General features: G+C 37.6%; 1 protein-coding gene across 1 annotated transcript in view; it reads right to left on the bottom strand.

Annotated features, from left to right (window-relative positions):
* Positions 1–7,129, bottom strand: part of NFAT5 (nuclear factor of activated T-cells 5, tonicity-responsive) — a 149,825-nt gene extending 142,696 nt beyond the window's left edge. The window contains exon 1 of the mRNA XM_011976699.1: positions 7,082–7,129. The gene's annotated coding sequence lies outside the window, so the exon portion shown is untranslated. The remainder of the gene's footprint in view (positions 1–7,081) is intronic.
* Positions 7,130–8,840: the final 1,711 nt, after the last annotated feature.

Below are 8,840 nucleotides of genomic sequence, written 5' to 3'. Positions count from 1 at the left end.
GCATGCCTGTAGTCCAGCTACTCAGGAGGCTGAGGCAGGAGAATTGCTTGAACCCGCAAGGCGGAGGTTGCAGTGAGTCGAGATCGCACCAGTATACTCTAGCCTAAGCGACAGAGAGACACCGTCTCAAAATAAATAAATAAGTAAGTATAATCAACAACTTAGCTCACTATTAGAAATTTTTCTGTTCTTCTCTCATCTTCAAAACTAAATACCAAATTCAGTAAAAGACTAATCATAATGTTTCCTGGATGAAAAAGTGATAAACATTCATGGGTGGGAAGCAATAATGATGATCACATATATACCACACAAATATTAAAAATAAAAGAGAATGGGCCAGGCACAGTGGCTCATGCCTGTAATCCCAGCACTTTGGGAGGCTGAGGCAGGCAGATCACTCAAGATCAGGAGTTCGAGACCATCCTGGCCAACAGGGTTAAACCCCATCTCTACTAAAACAATACAAAAAATTAGCTGGGCATGGTGGTGCGCGCCTGTAATTCCAGCTACTTGGGAGGCTCTGGTGGGAGAATTGCTTGAACCTGGAAGGCAGAGGTTGCAGTAAGCCAAGATTGTGCCACTGCACTCCAGCCTGGGCGACAGAGCATGACTCTGTTTCAAAACCCCCTCCAAAAAAAGAGAGAAGTATATATTTTTCGAAAGCTATTAAGAACAAATAAAAGTAACTGAACTCTCATGTAACAAATGTTCAGTTCAAATCATTAAATATATATATACTTTATTATATCGTTTATTTATATCTGAAAGCTAGATCCATTATCTGTAGTTAACTCATAAGGGAAATCTCTACCTTTTCACTCAAGTACATAATTATCACTGGTCTTATACTCTGTTAGTTTATTTAACCTTGACTTTTATTAACACAAAAGCAAACAAGACATAGGAACCTCTTTTGTGTAACTTGAAATAAAATATTAGCCACAGCAAGAAAAGACAATAATATAAATTAATAAGCAATATTTCTATTGAAAAATGTCTTACCTCTCTAAAGTTAACAGGTCTATATTCTACGCCACTGAATAATCAAGCCTAACTGATCTCTCTGATTAATCTGATCTTTGTTTTTTTCTAGTTACTCTTAATATAAAATATAATCTAAGGAGTCAACTTTTTCATATAAAAGTGGCTGTTTTGGCCAGGTGCATTGGCTCACGCCTGTAATCCCAGCACTTTGCGGGGCAGAGGCAGGTGGATCACCTGAGGTTGGGAGTTTGAGACCAGCCTGACCAACATGGAGAAATCCCATCTCTAATAAAAATACAAAATTAGCTGGGTGTGGTGGCGCACGCTTGTAATCCCAGCTACTTGGGAGGCTGAGGCAAGAGAATTGCTTGAACCCACAGGCAGAGGTTGCGGTGAGCTGAGATTGCGCCATGGCACTCCAGCCTAGGCAACAAGAGCAAAACTCCATCTCAAAAAAACAAAAAACAAAAAAAAAACGGCTGTTTTTTATACATAATACTAATCACACTAGGAAATGTTTTTCTGAACTACCACTTTGAAATTTTAGGGGACTCCTGGAATAATTAGAGTCAAGAGTAAATTAGAAGCAGGTCAAGAACCACCTGATTAGAATATGAATTTATGGCAGGGTGCAGTGGCTCACGCCTGTAATCCCAGCACTTTGGGAGGCCGAGGCGGGCAGATCACGAGGTCAGGAGATCGAGACCATTCTGGCTAACATGGTGAAACCCCATCTCTACTAAAATACAAAAAATTAGCCAGGTGTGGTGGCAGGCGCCTGTAGTCCCAGCTACTCGGGAGGCTGAGGCAGGAGAATGGCATGAACCCAGGAGGCAGAGCTTGCAGTGAGCCAAGACCACGTCACTGCACTCCAGTCTGGGCAACAGAGCGAGACTCCACCTCAGGAAAAAAAAAAAAAGATATGAATTTATATCCTTCTATTTTAAATAAGCAATAGAATTCTAGTATTGAGTGAAAATAATGAAAGCAGAGTTCAGGAGGGGACACAAAAACAGATGGTAAGCAATCAGAGAGATGGATCTAAAGACAAGAAGCTGGGATGAATTAGGTATGAGTTTTGACATGTTTGAACTTCATTACTTCCATAATACTTTTAGTTTACTAGACATAGATCCATAGAGATTATTAGATACTAAACAAGAAAAGAATTCAATAGATTATTTTTCATGTTCAAAGTTTTCAAAAAATCCTTTCCAAAAAGGTATCTTCATACATAAAATATTACAGGCATTCATGATCTAACTATGATATAACAAGGGCCCTAGGAAGATATATAAATCAGAAATATTCTATAAAGTCAATAAAATATTGCTACTATGTTTAGGATTTTCCATTTTTGCACTATAAAGTATAATTCTGGATGGTACCATATCAAATAGATTAGCAGTAGTAAACAAAAAATCATTGTTTATTTTCTCCTCATTGTCATATTTCACATTTTCTTTTAAAAATCTTCTGGTCTTAAATGTTTAATTTAAACAAAGATTGTGGCCAGAGGCAGTGGCACATGCCTGTAATCCTAGCACTTTGGAAGGCTGTGGAGGGTGGATCATGAGGTCAAGGGATCAAGACCATCCTGGCCAACATGGTGAAACCCTGTCTCTACTAAAAATACAAAAATTAGCTGGGCATGGTGTCGCGCCTCTGTAGTCCCAGCTACTCAGGAGGCTGAGGCAGGAGAATAACTTAAACTCGGGAGTTCAAGGCGGAGGTTGCAGTGAGCCAAGATCCCGCCACTGCACTCCAGCCTGGCAATAAAGTGAGACTGATAAATAAGTAACAAAGATTGTATCAGATCAGCATTTAGGTCTTATTTAACCGTTTCTTTCATTTGATACATCATATAATCTCTTAACGCATGCTTTTAAAATCATTAAAATTGTTAAATCTATTGTTTATATTTATCTATTTTTCCAATTTGCTTATATTCTTATTTTCCTGTTTTATCTATGATTTTTCTATAATCTTATATTTCTCTATTTCTAGAATGATTCATTCAGTTTCATTTCTATCTTAGTTTTTCATTTGTCAAAATGAATAGTTTTCATTATAGAATGTATAACAAATGGCGCCTTTTCTCTGCAGCTGAATTTTTTTCCCAGGCACTTCAAAAAGGAACCCTAGCCTTCGAATTTGAACTTACTAATGGCAAACCATTTTATTTTAAAATATATATATAAACTATGTTCTTTAAAAAAGGAAAATACAAAATAGAATTGAAAAATAAAAATCTGTGGTGTATACTTTTGTTCAGGATTTTTGTAATACAAGTTACTTTGAATATAATTGTAACAGCATAATTTTTATGTACTTATTTTATTAAGAGTGTCACATGTTAATTATGAGGTTATAAGAAACATCATTTAATGGCCATGTATTATAACATTAATTAATTAGCCAGGACCCTTATCCCATTGTCAGGCAATTATCACATTAAATTTAAAAAGTGGTTGCAAGAAAGACTAGCACTGTTTTGATAGGAAGGTTAAATGCAAACTCAGTCGAACAGTAGACATTTTGAATCTACTTCTAAAGTTTAATAATATCCAAGTGCAGGTCGGATGCGGTGGCTCACGCCTGTAATCCCAGCACTCTGGGAGGCCAAGGCAGGTGGATCACGAGGTCGAGAGATCGAGACCATCCTGGCTAATACAGTGAAACCCCGTCTCTACTAAAAAATACAAAAAAAATTAGCCTGGTGTGGTGGCAGTTGCCTGTAGTCCCTGCTACTCGGGAGGCTGAGACAGGAGAATGGTGTGAACCCAGGAGACAGAGCTTGCAGTGAGCCGAGATCATGCCACTGCACTCCAGCCTGGGCAACAGAGCGAAGACCCGGTCTCAAAAAAAAAAAAAAAAATAATAATAATAATAATAATACCCAAATGCAGGTTTTCCAACCTGTTTCCCCCCCAAAAAAATTAAATTTGGAAAAGATATATTCTATAAAAAAAAAATTATATCACACCAATTACTTAAATTCCCCTCACTCTGGGTCGAGTTTTTAAATACTATTAATAGATGAAAATCTAGACTACTGATGTAAAACATGCATACATAAATATTACTACACAGAACTTGATAGCATATACCATTGGTAGTTAGTATAGCATAGTAGTTAAGAGCCTAGGCTAAAGTGAGACTATGTGGGTTGGAATCCTGGTTCTACAATTTACTAGCTTGTGACTCTGGGTGAGTTACTGAAGCTCCCTATGCCTTCAATTGCTCATCTCTAAAGTGGGATAATAATAACCATCTCAAAAGGTAGTCAGGAGAATTCACTGAGTTCTTTTCTGTTTGTTTGTTTGTTTTTTGTTTTTTGCTTTTTTTGAGACAGAGTCTCACTGTCACCCAGGCTGGAGTTCAGTGGAGTGATCTCGGCTCACCACAACCTCCGCCTCCCAGGTTCAAGGGATTCTCCTGCCTCAGCATCCCGTGTAGTTGGTATTACAGGTGTGTGCTACCATGCCTGGCTAATTTTTTTTTTTGTATTTTTAGTAGAGATGGGGTTTTACCATGTTAGCCAGGCTGGTCTCAAACTCCTGATCTCAAGTGATCTGCCCACCTTAGGAGTTCTTATTTGTAAAGTTTCTTGGCACACAGTAAGCACTCTATAGCTAGCATTTAGTTGTTTAAAATTTTTTAACTTTAGCTAACATTTACTGAGCACTTACTATGTGCTAAATTAAATGCTTTACATGAATTTGCCTCAAATAATCTTCACAAAAACCTAGGATGAGGCACTGTTATTGCTCCCATTTAAAGATGAGAAAACTGAAGCAAAAAAGATTAAATTATTAGGCCAAGGCCATACAAGTAAATGTCAGAGCAATAATTTGAACTCAAATCTAGCAGCATGGCCTACAATTTTAACATGGGTTATAGAATACACTATATACTAGAAGCAGTAGCCTCCTGCAGTACTCTATTTTGAAAAGAGGGCAGGAGAGTCACAAGAGACTTTGCTGAAATAAACTAGAATATTCCAAGAAATAATTTATAAACTATTTCTTGGAATAAAATAGAGTAATTAAAAATTAATATAAGAAATAACTCACTGTCATACAGAAATATTTATATATGAAGTGATATGATGCTTGATATTTGTTTTAAAATAATCCAGCTTGGGAGAGAAGAAGGGATAAAAGAAACAAGATTAGATTGATAATGGTGAAACTGTGGTGATAGGTATATGGGGGTTCATTATTTTATTCTCTCTACTTTATATATTCTTTAAAATGTCAATAACAAAAAAGAAATAGCAACAAGGTGGCAGAGATTAGACACTTCATTACAGAAGCAAACAACTTCTTTAAGACTCCCTATCTCAAAAAATTTTAAAGGACATGACATAATTGATACTTATACATGTTATATTTTATATATAATTTCCAAAAGGGTAGCCTTACTTTAAATAATTGAGAATCCTCTTAACTAAAATGAAAAATTAACAAAAGTATTTAGGCATAAACATGTAAATAAACATGCTAAATGGTTGTATTTCCATCAGCTCACTAAAAATATTTGCTTAAATAATTAACACTCATTTTTTTTTCATGTCTTTCTCCTCCCTGATCATCTCTATGATTATGACACTCTATGGTTTGTTGCCCAGGAAATGGGATGGGTTTGTACAGACAAATATGTCTCTACAACATGGTCACAAATTGAATACGAATAAAAATCAGAAATCTGCTTCACTAAGAAACACTGCTAAAAATTTCTCACTTCAAATTGTAGTTTTAAAAATATTTGATTTTCATACTAATTTGTATCTATGGGCTGGTTATATGTACAAAACAAATATAACCAATTATTAATTTGAGAACATTTTATATGCTCTAAATTATACTGTTAAAAAAATTTAGCCGATACTAAAGGAAAAAACTAACATTAATTAAGCTAGACGCTATACTAGGCAATTTAATACACATTGGCTCACTAAATTTAAGAGACAGCTACATTTTAACAGGAAGAATATTAAAGTTTAGAGAGGTAAAATCCCTTGCCCAAAGTCATAGAACTAATAAGTAGCTAAGTTGGTATTCAAATTTAAGCTCAACTACAGAACCCACTTTCCCCCCACTATCCCAGACTACCTCCATGGGAGGCAAAAATCTTCTCAAGTCAAACTTAAATATTTAGGGCCTTTTTAAAGCAGACCATAAAATGTTTGTTACTGGTTACATGTGTATTTCACGATGGCCGCTTGGCTCTGGATAAAGAACACTAACGCGAATGCAGAAAGTATTATTTCTTCTACTGTGAGACTTTTTTTACTTTTTTTTTTTTTTTGGTTTCTTAATTTCAGCCTTAGTTTCTCTTCTCTACAATGGGGAAATTAATATCTTTGCTGTCCAATTCCAGAATTATAAAGATTTAAAGATGATATACGTGAAATCACTTCAAAATCTACAAAAACACAGAATATTTTGTCTTAAAATGTTATAACACACACACACACACACACAAAGCCAAAAGTTGTCTAAAGTAAGTGTAAGCTGTTTAAACTAATCTACAAACTCTATTAACATTTCCAGAACTTTCTAAAACCCCTTCTTCTAAGCACAGCTCAATCATAATCACTATTACTTGGCTTTCCTTACCCTTAAGTGTAATTCAGTAGTAATGGCATCAATGATTTTGCAATAAATAATTAACATATCATTTTGAAATGCTCAGCATATAAATGTTCTAAATTCTGAATTTTCAAACTAATTATGTGTTTGGTGTCACTCTTTTATATTCATGTTAATGTTTGGGCCTTTTCACATTCTATTTTGTGTATAAAAAGCTAAAATGAAGGTCTGGAATTCTAAAGTAGAACACTCAACACATAATTTAAAATGATTTTTTTTTCAATGTTTCTCAAAGCAGATATAATAGCCAACAAGCACATCAAACGCAGCAACAAAATCCATTGAAACATTCAGCTGCTCTAAAAGAAGGATCAGACTCTTAAGGAGAAAACGACATTGTGTGAGTTTGCAAAGTTTCATACTTTCCCATTTAAACTCCATTTCAGAGAAACCTTTGCATACTAACACAATATGCTTTAAAATGGTACTTTGCTGACCTTCCAATAGTCCAGCTCTATGAAAATTCTGTGATGGGTGTAACTTCAGAGAATCTGAAAAACACAAAAAGCGTTACGTACTTTTTATGCTGAATGAGGAAAAAAATGCCAAGGATAGCATACATCTCTTATATAACGGCAATGTGTGTATATATATATATTTTGTGTGGGGGGGGTGGGGACGGAGTTTCGTTCTTGTTGCTCAGGCTGGAGTGCAATGGCAGGATCTCAGCTCACCACATCCTCCGTCTCCCAGGTTCAAGCGGTTCTCCTGCCTCAGCCTCCCGAGTAGCTGGGATTACAGGCATGCGCCACCACGCCCAGCTAATTTTGTATTTTTAGTAGTGACGGGGTTTCTCCATGTTGGTCAGGCTGGTCTTGAACTCCCAACCTCAGGTGATCCAACTGCCTCGGCCTCCCAAAGTACTGGGAATAAAGGCACGAGCCACCGCGCCCGGCCAACTGCAATGTATTTTTAAGCGCTAAAGCCCATATTTGTGAATATATTCCCCGCAAAAGAGGCTGAATTGTCTCTATATTGGACTCTAAGCTAAACTTAGATTTTCATAAAGTATGTTTCATGGAAAATTATCTGATTACTGCCCAAATGGTGTTAATGTCTTGACTATTTTTAGCATTCAATTCTAACACATTAGCCCTGCTTTAAGAATCATCTCTTGATATGCTTTTTTTTTTTTTTTTTTTGACATTCAAAACTACAATATTTCTAAAGTACTTCAGGTAATGTTGCCCAGAAAACAACCTACAGGATGGTGGCTGCCAACTAAAGTCACTGGAGCAACAGACAGTGGCTACAGTTACTAAGTAGGACTCTGTGTACAAAATCAATGGTCAGTCTGTAAAGTCCAGTACCTTTCAGAGTAAACCATCTCACTCTGACTCACTTAAACAATTTAGATACACTAGTATGAAGGTGAAGTCCCTTTTTTGGAGGGGGTGGAATAAGCAAACGGATGGATACATCAAACCAAAAGCAGAAGAAACACCTACATTTTTTTTCTTCATACGCTGAAATGAATAGTTAACAACCCAGTTACGTCTTTTGCCCCCTCCCGGTGGTTTAAAAAGCGGTGAAGAGCGCAGTGGGAGTATTTTGGTTTTGATGCCCCTTGCACAGGGAACCTGTTCTGACACATTCTTGTGGTGTCCAGTATAGGAATTTCACCTGAGTAGAGATCTGCTCCAGTGCTAATATTTCAGATGCTGGGAATCCCCTGCAGGCCTTAGCCAAAAGAGTTCTTAAATGAAAAATCTCTGTCCTGAGCTCCCTCCTGCAACCAGCCTTTGAACAGAAAAGCAGAGAAAATTCTCAAAGGACAGCGTCTGTGCCTGGGCTGGTCCTCCTGGGAGAGGAGAGGAATAAAACCAATCCAGAGAGGGCACCCCCATCTTTGTAAAGGAGAAGGGAGAAGTAATTAGAATGCCACGGAGGTGGGAAGAGAAAAAAAAAAAAAGAAAATTCGGGCCCTTTCCAGCAAGAAGATGACGAGGAAAGGAAGAACGCCTGGTCGAGGGGGGCTGTCCCAACATGGGGAGGGAGTGGACTAGGCCGGAGGGAGAGGGGGTGGAACGACGGCGCACAAACAAGCTGGAAGGGGAGGAAAATGGTGACCCTGCACCCAGAACCGGCTCCAGGCCACGCCGCCCGCTTGGGGGCAACTTTGCTGGGGAGGAGGGTGCCGGTAAGAGAAGACGCGGCGACCCGATCGCGGTGGCCCCAAAGCGGGGCCCAGTCTGG

This window comes from Mandrillus leucophaeus, unplaced genomic scaffold (genome assembly GCF_000951045.1).
Source record: "Mandrillus leucophaeus isolate KB7577 unplaced genomic scaffold, Mleu.le_1.0 Scaffold17, whole genome shotgun sequence".
NCBI classification, from domain to species: domain Eukaryota; kingdom Metazoa; phylum Chordata; class Mammalia; order Primates; family Cercopithecidae; genus Mandrillus; species Mandrillus leucophaeus.
The sequence above is the reverse complement of the archived record's forward strand: the minus strand, read 5'-3'. Positions and strand labels throughout refer to the sequence as shown.